The sequence below is a fragment of the Carex rostrata genome, chromosome 7 (genome assembly GCF_964058835.1).
Source record: "Carex rostrata chromosome 7, lpCarRost1.2, whole genome shotgun sequence".
Lineage (NCBI taxonomy): Eukaryota > Viridiplantae > Streptophyta > Magnoliopsida > Poales > Cyperaceae > Carex > Carex rostrata.
The window spans coordinates 5,045,985-5,064,732 of record NC_135924.1 but is presented as its reverse complement, the minus strand read 5'-3'; the positions used below and the strand labels follow the sequence as shown (position 1 = coordinate 5,064,732).

Below are 18,748 nucleotides of genomic sequence, written 5' to 3'. Positions count from 1 at the left end.
TATTCTTTATAAAATTCAGGATAGATATTACAAAAACTCTGCATCTGAAGCATTTTAATTACCCGCGAAAATCAATTACAAAATAAAAAAAATGCATCGGTTGTAGCTGATACTGTTCATAGGAAAGAATAATAATTGCAAGCTATACAACCGATACTGTTCATAGAAAACAATAATAATTGCAAGCTATGTATCATTGCACGTAGAACAAAAATCATATAAATGCATACAACAATAGGAACTTGTTTGGTTCCTTAAAATTGATTGCACAAAGCACAGCAAGAAAATGGTTTGTCATTTCCTTGATAACAACATAAACAATGTATTAACAAAACAAACACCATTATGGCAGTTTGTGGATATATAATCTAGGAAGAAAGACCATTTATTAGATCCAATGCATTGCAAGTAAGCTGTGCCACATTCAACACATGGCTTCTCACTTCCATCCTGACATCTACTCCACTTGCTGTAAACCCATCCATGCATGTGTTATCGTCGGTTATTGCGGCGCTAACCCATGTCTGAACACTATTAATTTGGTATCCTCTTGATTTACCTCCTAAATGACTCATGGTCTCAGTAGACTGTCTCAATTCATCTATGGCATCTCCTAGAGTGTCCATGCAATTGTGCAGTGCTTCTCTGTCATGTGGGTCCATGCCGCGAGTTGTAGACATCTGAGTCATGGCAGTTGTGGTTGATCGAGCACTAGCAAGACTTACTGATAAAGCGGTGCTTGCCATATTCAAGGAGCTTGTTTGGATTGTGCCGGCGTAAGCTGAGAGAGATTTGACGCAAAGAGCGGGGTAAGGGGTGGTGTTACATGATGTTTTGATGAATTCGGTGTTTGTTTCGGTTTGCGGGAGCATTCGTGCTCCATGACATGTTGTAAAGAGAAGGAGAATGAAGAATAGTATTATTAGAGTATTTGGCATGGTCATATATATAATTTCTTTATATATTTTTTGTGTTGTTTTGAAGTGATGGAGAGCATCTTATATAGATGGAGAAGAGAGGAGGATAAATAATTAGAAGCATGATTTGCTTGGTTGTTGTGGTTATCCAAAAAGGGATGCTGTACTGGTGCATTGTATTGAAAGCGATCATCATTTGGTCTTTTAGAATTGTACAGTGTCATGTCTTTTTCGCCCTTTTGGTTTTTCAGCCTTTATTTGCTTTTAATTTTAAAAGTGAACGGCATATAATGTGTCCAATCCTTTCATCCATTATTTATTTGTTTGTCTAGCTTATTTGAAGAAAATGTGTTCAGTGAACATTATTAATTAGCTCACATGTTTAGTTTCTTATACATAACAAATGAGCCTGATTGTATAAATGGCGTATTTAATTAAGAGGTATATATATCCAATGCTCATCGAAAGCAGAGGTTTGATTAGCATTGGAGCCATCCTATCAGCTTTAAAATTCGTGCGCACAAATATAGCACAGGACCGGTACAATTTTAAAGCATATCAGACGGCTCTTATGTTCATCGGTCCCAAATTTACTTTTGCTGGACAACGGACACAAACTTTTCTCTAAAGTGTCCTTAAATCCGAATTCATATCCCTGAGATATCTTAAATTTGAGCTGATCTGTGAAAAATTCGAACCGTTCAGTCTCCTAGCATGGAATTTGAAGCAATCAGAATGCACATGACGATTAAAGCAACATCATGCGTTCCACCTCGAGCTCGTATTAGTTCGGATTCTGATCAGACAACCGTGATACAAACATTGTTACCTCTGAGGAATATGGAAACCCCCCCCCCCCCCCCCCCCCCCCCAACTTCATAAAATTTTTTGGTCCGGTATAGAGATAAACTGAATAGTGTTGTGTGATTGGGACTAATTTATGAGTTTTTTCATTTTATCAATTGAACTTGCCATTTATGAGTATATATATGACTTTGTGGAGTTCAAATTTATAAAAGCTGTTAAGATGTCATTAACATGCATTCATCCGAATATCTGTATATTTGTTCTGATTACTATTATTGAATAAATCTAAGGGAATCTCTGATGTCAGTGCATGTGTTTGTTAATTCCATGATTATATAATGGGACCAGATAAGGCGACGCTATTGCTTCCCATGCAAAATCTGAAATAGAGAGCGCAACCACTTTGCCTGTACAAACTTCTATTTATTTATTTTGTTAGAATATTAATATGATATATTATTTGCAAAACATATTCATACTATTTACAAATTACCAATGTTAACCATTGCAAATATAAATATTCTTAAACGGTGAACTTTTACCTGTTGGTTGCTACACCTAGTGTTGTAAAAAACATGCATTTAAACTGATTAATTGGCCAATTAATTGTTGGCGGTGATCAAACCGTTATAAATTTTTCTTACTAATCGACTAATTATTTTCGAATAATCGTCTGAAAATATCTTATCTGTCCAACGAACGCATACCGTCATTTACCACACTGGCTCCACCAGCTCTGCAGTTTTTAATTTGTGCTAACAAAAAAATCCTATATAATTAAGGGGCATGGCGGCTGAAATTCGCATCCTCTGAGATATCTCTGTTTTTTTTTGGAAAATCTCAACCGTTCAAATACATTTTGCACGAAGCTCAAAGCACAAATAAGAGGCATGAATGGCGGCTGGGGCAGTGCCAACTTGCCGTAGTGTCACCGTCTAATCCAGCACAAGTGGGAAGCCACTGGCGGGGTAAAGATTTTAACAGAGCAGTTTTGACTTCGCAGTGCACAGGCTATAGAATCAAAACAGCACTGCATATGATTTGTTCGCTGCATGAAGTCAAAACTAATCTGTTAAAATCTTTACCCCCACTGGCGTTCTGTCCCTCTCCGATTACGTGTTATATTAACAACACACACATTGTTCAAATTTTGGAAATGCATTTTAATTAGCCGAATTCATTCTCTCCAGTAGCAAATTAAATGCACATCATTTATTAGATGCTACAGCTAGATATTTTGGAGATATGATTTGAAGCCCTGGACCCCATGCATATATATACATGCACAGCAAAATATCATAAATTCTCAAGCCAAAGCAGGTTTCAGGTTTTGCATGAATCAGGTAAATTTGAGTCATACACTTAGAGGTACAAACGGGTTGGATATTATCCATCCGTATTTGAAAATTTGATATGGATATCTGATATCTGAATATCTGTAATATAGATATAATTTTAAATTTTAGTTATTCATATCCGAATGGCAGATATATAATATAGTTTAATATATATTATAAACAAATTTATATTATTTACAATTATAAAAAACAAATATCCATATTTATTTAATATCCAATTTTTGTCCATCTAATATCCGATCTATATCCGAAAAATAAAAGTGGATACATACGTATATGGTTTTACCACTTATCCAATCAGTTTGCACCCCTACATATACTTATTTAATTTTTTTTTGTGTTAAATTCAGTACATATATACATTAACAATTACAAACAAAATTCAGCAAAAATACATTTAAAGTGTGTTTGAGATTGTTTGTTCTTGTTTTTAATTAGTCAATTTAGATTTCATTATGATTATAAGTTTGTAACATCATCAAAAGTTGCAGATAAATTCTTGCTTATGTCTTTTGCATGCATGCATATAATTTTTTTAGTGATAAATTAAACAAGTACAATGGTTATCACGTACAAATTTAGCTAAAATGTATTTGAAGTTCGTTTTAATTAGTGTGTATGTTCACGTTTTTAATCAATTTTTCATTAATTATTTGTGATCATAAAATATGACAAATTAACTTTGAATTATGTTTTTATATATATAATGTGCATAATTTTCTCGATGCTAAATGAAACAAATATAACAAATAATACACGTAAACTTTAGCTATAATGTATTTTTAGTGCATTTGGGTGTGTAAGTTCATGGTTATAATAAATTTAGGCTTTATTATTTATTCTAAGATCATAGAAACTGACAATTAAATTAATAAACCCCCTATATGTAATTTTTTATTAACAGGAATGAACTCGCGCACTCAGAGGCTAAAGGCTGTTGTACTCAAGTGATTCAAAGAACAAGTTACAGGTTGAAACTTTTTTTTATAATAAATTATACTATCAGTCTCGACTCTCTCATAAAATAAAATTACAAAACAACTTGTTGATAGGGAATATTCTCTAAGGTTAGAATCTGCCCGTAGTCATTAATTAGAACGGTTGGAATTCTAGCATTTAATATACTGATAAGAGAATAGAGAATTAAAGATGCTATATAAGGCTTAATTAAACCTGAGAACAATATACCAAACAAATTAAATAAATAGAGATGCAAGAGTGCGGCTGTCAATTGTCAAATATCTATCTTTTTCATCATGATGGAGCTATCTATTAGATATCATTATTTTGCCATCTTAATTGAGATCATTGATAGAAAAGTAGATATCATACTAATACATCAAGCTGGTCATGTATTAGTGATTTATAATTAAGTATATTACAGTACCTAACTATGTCTAGTGAGTTTCAACTGATATTAATACCTGAGTTTTAGCATTCTCGGTCTCTTCCTCTGCCAACAATCAACATGAAAACCTCTTTACTTGACTCTTGAAACTGAGTTTCCATCCGAACAGCAACAAACCGTTCAACAAAGGTTATTGGCAGATCTGCACTGCAGCCAAAAAAAAAAAAAAAAAAACCAAAAGTACAAAAAAGAAAGAAAGAAAGAAAAAAAAAATCACTGCCATTTAGCTTCTCTGTCTTAGATATTATGAAACCTATGATCCCAACACCAATTTCATACCTGCCAGACCGAGATTCTTAGTTTTGGTATTTATCTGCATAATTCAAGGGTTGACTGTACCTTTGTAAGGTTTAATCGTAGAAATTGGGCCCCAAGGTTATGATTGTCGGGTGAGAGAGAGGCAAAGGCTTAGTTTAACTTGCAACTGATGGGTACATATTAAAAATTCAGATTTACCTTTTCATTTTTGAACCGAGTTCTGATATTGCCAAGCCCCTTATCAACCCGAAGCCTTTCCTGCTCTTTGTTCTGACAATTCCTTAGATCACTGATGAACACTGATGGCCCTCGCATACCTGAGAGAGCCATTTTCACTGTCGGATCAAATCCAACGGGTCAGATCCGTGTCTTGCCACAATAGATCTAGCGCTGAGAAACTCCCCTTCCGACCCAGCTGGAAAATTGCAACCTCCACGAATCGAAGCTGATATATATGTAGGTGCTTCTGAAAACACAGCGCTGTTTAGAACAATAAAATGACAAGTGGAGTCAGGTATATGTGACCCATATGTCAGTGAGATTGGTGTGTAGTGTGTACATTAAATACGGTGCCAGGATTGTTTGGTATTTGTGAGAAAGAGAATTAGTGAAACACAGCGTTGTTTGAGTTAATAACTGACAAGTGGGGTCGGATATGAATGTACAAACTAAATCTAAGCATCGATCCTTACTGATGTTCAGACTAGATCCGAATGTGGGGCCTAAGGTGGCGCATGTCGTTTGGATCTCGCCAAACTAATTTAAAAAAGAAAAATTAATCCTGAATTTTGGTGTTTGGAACGCAAAATAACAAGGTCCGATAAATCTGAACCAAATCTGATATTTTTAGAAACCTAAATTTTTGTTTTTAGAACACAATATACCGAGGTTCGATAAATCTGAACCAATTTTGATATTTCTAGAAGCTAAATTTTAGTGTTTGAAACACAAATAACTAGGTCCGATAAATCTTAACCAAGACTGGTATTTTTAAAACCTAAACTTTGGTGTTCAGAGCGCAATATACCGAGGTCCAGTAAATTTGAACCAAGTCTGACATTTTTAAAACTTAAAATTTGGTATTTGGAAATCAAAATAAATAGTTCCGATAAACCCGAACTAATTAAGTCTGATATTTTCAAAAAAGAATTTTTTTTTTTGGAATACCTAGGTCCATTAAATCGAACGAAGTCAGTATTTTTAAAACTTAAATTTTGGTGTTTTGAACGCCAATTAACCAGGTCCAGTAAATTTGCATCAAGTATGATATCTTTAGAACCTAAATTTTAGTGTCTAGAACGCAATATACTGAGGTCGGTAAATTTAAACCAAGTCTAATATTTTTAAGACCTAAATTTTAGTGTTTGAGAAGCAATATATAGAGGTTAGATAAATTTGAACTAAGTCTGAAAAATTGAAAATCGAAATTGAGGTTTAGAACGCAAAATAACTAGGTTCGATAAATCTGTACAAAGTTTGGTATTTTTAAAACCCCAATTTACAGTTCTAATAATTTGTAATATTAATTTTTTTTTAAGATTTACGGCAAAGTGCCATAAACAATTGTATTAAGAAGAAAAATAATTACAACCGGTAGTATTAAATTATTAATATAAAATAAATAAATAAATAAAGTAAGGACTTACTATAGAATAGTTGCTCCAGGAGGGATATTGGGATTTGGGAGAGAGAGGAGTTGAAAACCAAAATTTTAAATGAGATTAAACCGACCAACCGAGCTCACACCTTTATTTATAGATTTTTTTTTTTTTTTAAAGCTTGACTGATGCAGTTAAGGAATTTATAGAAATTCTTACCGCTAGCATTGTCAGCGATAGAGATTATAAAAATATTACCGCTGATATTGTTAGCAGTAAGCATAATTCGAATTTTTAAATACTGGGATGTTATGTTTGAATTTTCGTATTTATTTTATGTTAGGGATAAAAGTTTGATTCATATTGTTGAAGACTTGCTTGCCACACTAAATCGCATGCACACAACATAAATTTATCATTCAATCAATCCACTTGGCATTTAGTCGTACATGTAAATCAAACGGGATCCGGGTCCCCTAAAGTAGCTCAAATTTTGAGTTTAATCAACCATCTGATAAATTCGGCTTAAGTGGAATGCACATGTCATGATCATGTCAAAGCACATCTGACGGTCTAGATCTAAACCCAAAATTTGATCGACCACATACACAGTGAATTAAACCAATTAATCCACTGAAATATGAGTCCGCATTCAGTAACACTTGTCAGTTTCATTACATAATAAAATTTTGAGAAGATAGAGTTCAATAAATTTTGTATTTCATTTATAGTTCAAATTTGTGTTTACATTTCTATGTCTATTTCAACTTAAACTAATAATATAGGCCACGGTATTATTAAGCGTAGATAAGAGGATCAGTTAACTGGGCTTGGCCCAATAGTATATTTTAATAATTAAAACACATGTCTGGATGTCCGGTTGTCTTTAGTCCCACAATTCGCAATATTTGGAGGAGAAATAGTATATAACCTAAAGTCTTGTGCTCTGTAGCACGTGGTAAAGCGTCGAAGAGAGGAAATAGTAGGGGATATACCTTCCGTTTGTAGGGTGACGAAATTATATCGGATCGGATAATATTTTTCAGTCCAAAATATAGAAGAAAAAATATATTTTTTTAAATACCACTTTAATGTACATATAAAAAATCAGAACATGTGCAATTAATTCGCAAACGATGACCATCTATTTTAGTTCGTGCACAGTGCAGACGATGACCATCTCAAATTCACAAACAAACAAAAAAGAGCATCACTAAGAAACAAGAACAATATATATGTCAAAATTCTAAATATATAGTTAAAATTTCTCAGCAATATTGACAACCGGCTGTATAATTAGAAGTTAGAAAATTTAATCATGCAATAATATAGATATCCATCAACTAGAAACTTAAAAATATGATAATGCACTCGAGCAGTGTTTTGTCAGATTAAAAAAAGCATAAAAAAATGAAACAACTATTAATCTGACTTCATCATGATTACAAAATTCTTTTTGGAAAAGCAAAAAAAAAAAAATGGCGAAAGGCAGACAGTATAGGGCACCATAGAATTCCATTACAAGTGAAAACTCTACACTGAGCTGAACTGTCTCTAGTTGTGTGTGTCAAGATGTGAATTAGGATTTGTGCTATCTTTGAGATTCTGATATGCATCTCAGTTTGGAATGTTTCTCTCGGGGATATCTTTCTCTAGCTAGCACATCTCTACTTTCTCTCTCTGGAGCATCTATTTTGGAAAATCGGTATTTGGTATTACACAAAATATATAAATTGTATTTGGTAGTAGATATCTTCTATAAGAATATGTTGTAATTCATATATATAAAGTCAGGGTATTGTCTAACTCCGGGTATTGTCTTTGTGGGATAAAAGAAAACTTTGATAATAAACAGTTGACTTGTGATAACATATAAGAATCATTTCACATCATTTATATTTTTTACGGTAATGGAGAACTTCCATAAATAATCTAACTCTCATTGTTTTCTATTGAATTTTAATCATGATACCTGACGTTCAAGGGAATTTCGGCGTCTCAGCCAAAACATCTGCTAAGGCAGAGCCCTTACTGCTGAGTTCAAAGTATTCAAAAGCTCTTTGCGGAATTTCCACATCAATATAACTCTCGTATCTAATAAAAAAAGAATAACACCGTCTAAGTAACACATACCCAAGAGAAATATTACTCACTTTCTGAATATAATCAAGATTTGCTCCTGGAGTTCAGGATCTGGCAGCTGAGTGTGCATCAATATCTTGCCATAGCTTGAAAGCAGAATGGCAATAGTATTGGTTCTGAATGAGATGAAAAAGACACATTATGACAATGCACCATCTGGGTTGTTACAGATTAAACTAAAGATATTAAGCATAAAAAATTATCAATCAAACTTAAAAAATCTTCTTTAGGATTTTCCCAAATCCTTTGCTCCAATCTCATTTTCAAATGAGAATACAAGGATTTCTAATTCCATACAATATCTTAATTATATTCTGTAAAATGATCAATCAAATTTTTTATTCTATAAATTAGTAACTTAACGCGATATGCGAAACTGAATGACAAACTTACGATAGAGTAGGGATCTTGTCATTGAGAAGAAGAAACAACTCTTTCGGACTGCAACCTGGTCTATGAGCCAAAAGATGGCCGTACTCTCCAAGAAGGTACACACTAATCTGTATATTATTTCACCAGTTTGATCAAACAGATTGAAAGGATTTCATATGTAAATATAATACAGAACCACGAACAAGTTAAAACAGAAACTCACAAAATAAACAAGACCTTGCACCAATGCACAGTTGACTACCCATAAGACTGGTATAAAGATAATAGCTTCCAATTTGAGTGGCACAGGTCATACATGAGAAAATACTAAGTACCTTAACCATTGTTTCATGAGGGGCAGGTTTATCCATATATTCTCTAGCTTTTGATGCCGCATATGACTGTTAAGGCAATTGTAAGAGACACAATTTAGCAAGGATATTAAAAGAGCTTGGAATTACATTAATAAGAAAAAAAAAAAGGTTAAACATAAGGACCTGCAAATCCCCGTTGTTAGTAACAAACTGGACTACACGGTACCAAATATCATCGCTGACAAAATCACCGACTTTGTCTATAAGCTGAAGGATGACATCAACATACCTGCATATGTATAAATAATAGTAGCACATTTGGTTTATATCATATGGATCAACAGTTTTAAGTATAATTGTGTGCAACATTTTTCCTACCATGAAAGATCTGGGGCAAATTACTCCGCCAAGATTGCAGCTTTAAGTGACAGTTCTTCACGCATGGTAAACTCTGCTGTGTTGAGATACTGAGGAGCCCAAAGGAAATATAGACAACAACCAAAAAGTTTTAGTGAACTCAGAACAAAAAGAAAAAGAAAAAGAAAAAGAGTTGCATTAGTTTTACCTGCAACAACTCCTCAACAATATCCTTCGCATTAGTGACATCACACATTCCATATAAAAGTTCAAGAGCATGCCTTCTAATACTGTAATTGCATTTATAATTAACATACAGAATGGCAAATGTATAAATTGGACAAGATGACTATCTCTTAACCAAACAAAAATGTGTTGGTAATCTGCATATGCAATCAAAAATTTTCAATTTTCCATATACAAATTTCGAAGATGCTAACCTCGTAAGGATTAAGTTTACATAAGTACCTGATATCTGAATCTTTGAAGGACATGATGATTTGAGCTTGATGATTTTTACTAATATCTTGCACATCTGTAACCAATAGCATCCTTGTCATGTTTTCCTGCATATCATACATCAAATTAGACTAGATAATTCATCATCTCCTTCTCAGCATCAAGATGCATAACCTATATGAAACCAAGATATGACGGGATAATTCATATTCTCAATACCATATAAAATAAATTGTGAATTATAAAGTGCAGGAAAGTGGAAGATAAGAAACTGAAAAAAAAAAAAAAAAAGAGCAAAGGAATTTGAAGTGGATAGTAACATACTTGTAATTATACAAGTATGTTACTCTACCGTTGTGATAATTAAGTTTATCAAACTAACAACTACAAGGGGACCATCTTAGAAAACAATAAAAAATGCACACGCAAAACTAAATAGTCAGAAAAATATATGAACTCATATGAGTGCAAAAAAAAAAAAATGCAAATACCCACAGTAAGCTAATTGTATTAGTAAAACTTGATGTGCATTTAGCACTCACCAAAGCAAGGGCTTCGAAAAGAACAATGTGAGGCATTATTTTTGTTAACATTCTTGACAATGCCGGTGCCCATCAATATGCGTTGCAAAACCTGTAATACAACAGAAGGAAAAAAGATAAAAAAAAAAAAAGGCATTCACTAATAATGGTCAACTTAAGTTCTATAACTTATTTCAAGTAAAATAGGTACCTCAAACAGAGCTCTCCTTGCACTAGGGTCCTCAATTGTTGAAAAATACTGAAGAGCCCTCATTGTCTTAACCTGTATACATTTTTAAACGGAAACTTATCTGAGAGACTTTAAAGCTTATGTAATAGTTATATTGTCAAGGATTTGTCTGTCACAAGACCAATGTAAAGCAATAATGCACTGTTAATGAAAATCCATCTTTTTTGTAATTTCTCTATTCAATTTTAGCTATCTTGATGTTTATTCAGGATTTTTCAATACCGCCTATATTTATGTTATTTTCTTTTCTTTCTGTTAGTTTTTTTTTTTAACGAATAAAGCCTATGGAAGAGGGCAAGAACTAGCACGAACATATAAACACTGGCAGTACACCCTGACTAGTATTATAATTTATACCTAATTATTTCTAAATTTCCATAAGGCACGTTCGGCAAGGGGGAAAAGGGAATAGATTGGAATAGAGGTTCTATTCTAGCCAAACAAGGAATGAACTGAGTGGAAAAGTGGAATTGTGTTTGAACATTGGCAGTCAAATCTCTATTTTTTACAAGTAGGTCCCTCATCTGTTTCTATGTGAGCTAATTTTCTATCCCATGGGGGTGGTGGAATAGAGGAATTGGCATTTTCCAAGAGATGGAATTGGTTCATTTACCCATGCTTTTCCACTCTTCCACCATCAACAGAATACGACTAGCACAAAATAGAAGCATATTCCAAATTCTGCTTTTCCTCTATTATTTCACTATTCCACATATTGCCAAACAGACCAATAGAAAAAAACTTAAAGAATGAATAACCTGGAGCCAAGGAGATGGGATTCCATAGTCAGTGTACTCGGGTGGGACATCTTGGTTTCTCACAAGCCGCTCTAGTATTCTTACACATTTTGGCAAGCAATTCCAGTACACATCAGAGTTATTCGAGACCAAGGAGATAAATAGGCTCATTACAGCTGTCAACACCCCGAGGTCACGTTTGTCAAGAAGCTGTGCCATCCTGTCAGCCCTGATAAATATAAAAGCAAATAAGTCCTTGGTTGGACACTCACTCTCTCTCTATAACTACAAAGCAGCACTTTACTTTGAACAACTAACATATAACCATGGATCTTAGATCAGAATGAGGTTCTTCCAAAGCTTAGTCCTGCTTTCAATCTACTCCTCTCCTAGGGGTGGATCTATGTATAGCCCAGGGGGTGCTTAGCGACCTCCATAATTTTAAATTTTTTAATCATTTAGACTGAAATTTAATTTAATTTTTAAGTTTTTATATAGTTCAACCCCCTCATGAATTGCAAAATGTGTGCTTGTAGCCTAGTGGTTACAATTTCATTTACCGTTTCAGCCCCCCTATCTAAATTTTCTAGTTCCGCCCCCTACTCTCTTCCTCTAAGGTATACCTGGTTATTACATAAGAAAACAAGCTTCTCTTTTGTGAACAAGGAGCAGAAGAAGACAAAGACCAGGGTTCTTTCGGTAAAGTCGAAGAAGACAAAAAACAGCTTTCTTTCTGACAACCGCCCTACAGCTACTTGAGATCTGTCATAAACAAAGAAGGCAATAAATTACTTCGGCAAAATAAGGATATAATATATGAAAGTCTGACTTCAAAAGGCTTTTTTTTCTTACAAGAAGTCTTTGGACATCATGGGCTAGTGGTTCAGAGAACTCTTTTCCACCAATATTTACTACCTACAGACAACAACATTATAAAAAGAAAAGAAAAATAATAATACTTGTTTGTAAGTTCAAGCCCACTTATGCTAATGTACATTTAATAACCGAAGTAGTCACTTGCTTTGTTCTTTTTCATATCGAAAGCAGCCATTTGCATAACATTCGCATCACACATGCAGTGAATACATTATTATTTATAACTTGAAATCACATATAGTAAATTACTTTTTTATTAAAACTGAAGTAGTCACTCGTTGTTCTTTCTTACATCAGAAGCAGCGACCAACAATAAGTCAATAACTAATATTAGATTCACTAAATGCATTCCAACACCAACATAACTTAAGGAAAATTGAAAGCTTAGAACAGATCAATTTCTAATATGGTTATCAAATAGTGGAAACTGGAAATAACAAATTCCCCTGAAAATTTATTACTGCGTTTTAGCTTCATTTAGTATTCTCAGATAATTAAATGGAGCAGGTAATAACCATTGTCAGACTCAAAGCACTGGAAAGTCTCATTGCGTCCAATAATGTCATTCCTGGCAGTATTTATTACCATCCTCAGGAAGTCATGGTTCTCGTTTAATAGGCATGAAATTACTATATATCCAACCTATGCAACACATATAAAAATAACTATTACTTCATGTACAACATTCCATTATGTACTAACAAAAAAGACATCAAAAGTGGAACCAAAAATAAAAGGAAGCAGTAGTGTGCCAGAACAGTTAACGGCATGTGTTAACATTCAAATAACATTTTCTGAGTGGTAAATACTTTCCTATTCCATTTTTTATTGCTTTAATTTCTAACAGCACAAGGAAATATATGTACCTGCTTCTCTGGATATTTTGGTGCAGATATGAATGAAACGGCCTCTGCATGACCAAAATTGACATCATAACCTAGCATGTATATCTTTGGAAATGAATCCCTATTCAACACACTGCATGAAAAGAAGAAGAATAGCCAAAAATTATTATCCTTGAAATTACTACCATTGACGGAATAATACTGAATGTATTACTTTTGCATTTCCACAGTTATCCTTGTAGAATATGGAACGAGCAAAATCAATTTCATATTTCAATCAACAGTTGCAAGAGCTACACCGATATCATATCAGTCAATTGGTCAACCCACTATGCGAAATTCAGCTAATTAACCTAAAAATCCTCAAAAAGACGATCAAAGCAGTAATTAACCTAAAAATCCTCAAAAGGACGATCAAAGCAGTAATTAACCTTTTTATTTTTTGAAGCGGGTCTAATATTGCCAAGCCCCATATCAACCCGAAGCCTCTCCTGGTCTTTGTTCTGACAATTCCTTACAGCCCTCGCATGGCTGAGAGAGCCATTTTCACTGTCGGATCCGATCCAACGGGTCAGATCCGTGTCTTCCTTCCGACCCAACTGTAAGCAAATTCTCCTCTTGAGGGATATAAACGCATCTGTAAGTAACTGGAGAGGGGAGAGAAGCTTGGAGGAGTGGGGAGTGGGGAGCGGGGTTTTAGGGAAACAGGTTGTCTTGCCTTGGCTAGTTGGCTGGCTGACACAGAGAACCAGAGAGAGAATGAGAGAAAGAGAAGAGACCTCTGACCGTGGGACCAAATCATCAGTGATTCTGTCTAACGAGTACTGTACAGTGCCGGTTGCCCGGTTCAATATAGATGTGTCCGGATGCCGATTTTTTAGTCCCACTATTACTATCATTTTAGACAGAGAGGGTGTATAAGCTAAAGATTTATATGTCGCCCCATGCAACAAAACAGAGAGTGATATAGGAGATGTAGGAAATAGGCATATTTAGATTTGGATTCGGATTTGGATCTATGGTTAGTTTAATGTGTTACTAAATATATCCTAGCACGGGTCGGATATCCTTTTTCAGCGCTATATAACCCACACCATATGTTAATAACCCAATCAAGTTAAAATTCAAGAAAATATATTTTTTTAAAAATCCTGATAAATGTGTTGAGACTCGCTACTATCACAAAAGGTTCTTTGTATTTTTCCCATACTTTTAAATTATAGAAACCATCAAGAGAACAATAATGTTTTTGCAAAATACAAATTATGGCCTTCCGATGGAGATCAAACGAATAGAAGCATGAGAGCAATACATTAAGGTTCTCTTCAACAAATTATTGTTCACGTGAGAAAAAAAAGTTCACTCAGATCAAATTTTTTTTTTCCACGGTGAACAGTAAAAATTAGTTCAAATTTTTTTATTTCTATTCTCATTCTTATTCTTTAGCAAACTGCCGAACAAGGCCTAATTTCATGAACTTTTTTTTTACCTATTTTATTCTGCTTGAACTTAATTGGCCCGAACTTTTTATAGTTAGCATTTTTTAAAATAAAAATTTAAAGTCCGTAACACAACACACTTAAAAAAATTGAGTGTCCCTCAGGTTTACTAAATTTCAAATTTTCAAATTTTGATTTTTCTGAAATAATAACAATAAAAATATAAGTGCAATTGGCTTAACAATTTCCATAGCTAAAATATATTAAAAATATATATATATATCTAGCCCAAAATTAAGGTACTCCTCAGAATACTTAATCCATTATATCAAAATAAAAATATATGTATGCATAAGCAGCATAACTATAATAAAACCAAATTAATATACTATACTCTACATAAAAAAATGTTCATCTTATGTATAATAAACAATGTTTTAATAGAACTAATTTAATTACCTGCCGAATAAATTAATTAATTATACGTAAACAACTTTAGCTGGAAGTTAATATATATTTTAAATTATCACACAGTCTTCATGAAATATTCAAATTATATACGCTATTGGTGCCATACTATAGATTTTTACATTTATAGAACAATTAATAAATGGTATGGTCTTTACTCTTTACAAACGTAGGAAATATATAAGCTTTTGTCACTATATGGTAATAGAAAATAATGCTAATTTAAGTTGTCAGGTCATATAATAATAATAGTATATGATTCAATTACACTACTCCAACAAAAAAAAATTATTTGATTTTTTGTGGTTTATGCAAATTTCTTTAAATAAATTTATTAATTTACTTACTCTGTCCTTAAGATACATATTATCCTACCTGGAGTGAAAATGACACAGCACAACTGGCTCTATCACAAGAACGGGACAATTATGGTACAGAATGACAAGTCACGTGTGTTAATTACGTGCCGTGATCATTTGTGTACCGTAACCATCTTTTAAAACTTTGGCACGGCACGTCACGTCATGTGGAAAATTTAATCACGGTATGTCACGTGGTCACGTGAATTATGTATAATTAAGGTCATTAAATATTGATCAAATGGTGAATCTTGAATAAACTAATTTAAATTAGGATCAAATAGTTATGCAAGTCACGCGAGGCATGTTTGATCACGGTACGTTTGAAAATATAAACGAGCAATTACATAATTAGTAGGAATATCGATATTATCTCTCCCTTGTGGAGATACTGTGGAAATATTTTGTGTTTGAAAATAAAAATTATTAAGTTCAAAACTAAGAAAACGGATTTATATTGGGGATAAAGTAATAAAGGATGGATTTTGAAAATCTAGTCATGAATAAATATACTGTTGGCATTTTGAAAAAAATGGATTGTGAAATTATTGTAGGACTTTTAGGTTTGATCAATCCATGGTATTCTTTCAAACTTTAATCAGAGTTTTTATCTCCAATATTTCTATTTTAAAATATTTTAAACTTCAACTATTATCCCTTAGTTCAATGAGTTTTATTTCGAAACGTAAAATTTTATCAAACATTCTATCTTAAATAATAAGAATAAAAAAAATGTTAATATATAGAGTCCGTTGTTCAATTGTAAGCTCAATACAATTAAAATTTTTCAAGCTATTAAAGAAACACAATTTGTCTAAAAATTATCTCAGATTCACAAAAAGATAATAAATAATTAATTAAACCGTTTGGAAACTTAAATATAAACGGCACATGTAATACAAAATAGCTCGTAGCTCAGACCTCAGGATGATTGCAAGTGGACCCCATCTATCAGTTTTACTTCTAATGTGCATACACCTGGACTAGACCAGAGTTTGAGAATAAAATATTAAATATGACCTTTTCATATAAAATCGGAAAAATGCTCACAAAACATCTTTTTAAATAAATAGCAGTATCACATATGACTGAATTTAATTTTAAAATTCTAATATTACCACTACTTTTAGAAAGATTCAAAATTTGACACAAACCCAGACTGAGTTTGCGCATCAAAATTGGTGTATATTTTTTTCCATTCTGTTATGTTTCTGTGTGTTTGGTACTCTCTATTTTCCCGCGCATACTTGGTTTGCACACGTGCCAAGAATGATGCGCATACTTGATCTGCGTTGGTGTCAAGTTTTGAAATTTCTGAAAAGTGATGATAATGTCAGAAGAGTGAGTCTATGGTACTATGCATATCACGGGTTGTTATCGTGCTATGGCTCTATATTTAAGTTTTCAAATCCTAACGGTCAATCCGAACCGTTCATCTTGTTCTCCATATTAATATGTATTTGGAGACCAAATTTTACATTTTTTGAAAATTTTTTTACTATTTTTTAAGATATTTAGAAAATCACTTGATCTGAAAATTCTGGACCATCCAAAAACAGTGATTTTCAATAAATCTAAAAAAATAGTAAAAAAATTCAAAAAATGTAAAATTTGGTCTCCAAACACATATTAATATGGAGAACAAGATGAACGGTTCGGATCGACTGTTAGGATTTGAAAACTCGAATATAGAGCCGTAGCACGGTGCCAAATCGTAATATGCATAGTACCATAGACTCACTCATGTCAGAATCTTAAAATTTCATAGTAACTAAAAAGATTTCAGCACAGATAATTTTTATTTGCATTTGTATTCCTGAAAAAAAAATAAGATCAACAATACATTCTCCATAATTAAATATTTCACATAGTATCTTACACTATATTAATTTCGTTATTTTACTAATTGATTTGCTAATCAATTGGTAAAACTGCAAAGAAGCTGCAAGGGTAAAATAGTCATTTTGTAGTCTGCTTTATGATTCTATCCGTACCTGAGCTCATTCGGGTGCTGCCATCATAAACTGCTCGTCTGCACCTGACATTTTTATATAATTTACGGATTTACCACTTACGATGGTGGCGCCAGGAATTCGTATCCTCTGCATTAACTCAAAAAGGAATTTTTGAGTTAATAAATCTCAATCGTCCAATATGCTTTGAGATTCGTGCGAACTAGATCTTCACTAGCTGAAGCCGAATTAGCTCCGTTTAAAATCAGACGGTTGGTATTCATTAACTCGAAAGGTATGTTAATGCAGAGGATATGCATTCGTGGCCCAGTTGGTCTGTTAATGAAGGGCTATTTGATAGATAACATCTAAGCAACCTGTTTACTAATATATCAATTATGTACTAAATGCAAGTCCCTTTTTATGATATTTGCTTTAAAATACCAATTTTTTAAGGAAAAAAATATTAAATTAATTTCGTCGGTAAATTATTTAATGACGATATACAAATTTTAAAATATTTAGTTTTGAATATTTGATAACGAAGAATACTGCAAGTGAAATATTATTTGATCCGTTTGCAGCTCTAATATACCGAGGTCCAATAAATCTGAACCAAGTCTCGTACTTTTAAAACCTAAATTTTGATGTTTGAAACACAAATAACTTGGTCCGGTAAATCTAAACTAAGGTTGGTATTTTTAAAACCTAAATTTTTGTGTTTAGAACGCAATATATATACCGAGGTTCGGTAAATTTTAATCAAGTATATATGGTATTTTTATAACTTAAATTACATATTTGAAACACAAAATAACTAGTTCAGATAAATCTGAACCATATAAGTATGGTATTTTTAAAACCTAAATTTTTGTGTTAGGAATACCAAGGTCCGGTAAATCTGAACCAAGTATGGTATTTTTAAAACCTAAATTTTGGTGTTTGGAACACCAAATAACTTTGAACCAAGTATGATATTTTTTAAATCTAAAATTTTTAGTTTGTAACGCAATATACCGAGGTTTGGTAAATATGAATCAAGTCTGGTATTTTAAAACCTTAATTTTGGTGTTTGGGACACAATATACCGAGGTCTGATAATGTTGAGCCAAGTCTGGAAATTTTAAAACTTAAATTTTGATGTTTAGAACGCAAAATAATTAGGTCCGATAATTAAATACCATACTTGGTATTTTTAAAACCTAATTTTAATTTCTAAATCCTTAATCTACAAGATTTCTAATAATTTATAGAACAATTTAGAAATCAAAGGCCATCTAATAATTAAGTTCGATGACCACTTGCGCCAGC

At 32.9% G+C, this 18,748-nt stretch overlaps 2 pseudogenes across 1 annotated transcript; both read right to left on the bottom strand.

Annotated features, from left to right (window-relative positions):
- Positions 1-368: 368 nt before the first annotated feature.
- LOC144557089 (21 kDa protein pseudogene) lies at positions 369-746 on the bottom strand (annotated as a pseudogene).
- Positions 747-7,639: 6,893 nt separating this feature from the next.
- On the bottom strand, positions 7,640-14,118 carry LOC144557088 (AP-2 complex subunit alpha-2-like; annotated as a pseudogene). Its single transcript, XR_013512546.1, has 18 exons — positions 13,815-14,118; positions 13,651-13,732; positions 13,241-13,352; positions 12,890-13,016; positions 12,351-12,413; positions 12,185-12,260; positions 11,824-11,830; positions 11,520-11,727; positions 10,723-10,794; positions 10,533-10,623; positions 10,000-10,164; positions 9,740-9,821; positions 9,553-9,641; positions 9,358-9,463; positions 9,196-9,261; positions 8,882-8,988; positions 8,500-8,604; positions 7,640-8,440 (listed from the first exon to the last, which is right to left on the bottom strand). The product of XR_013512546.1 is annotated as an AP-2 complex subunit alpha-2-like (transcript).
- Positions 14,119-18,748: the final 4,630 nt, after the last annotated feature.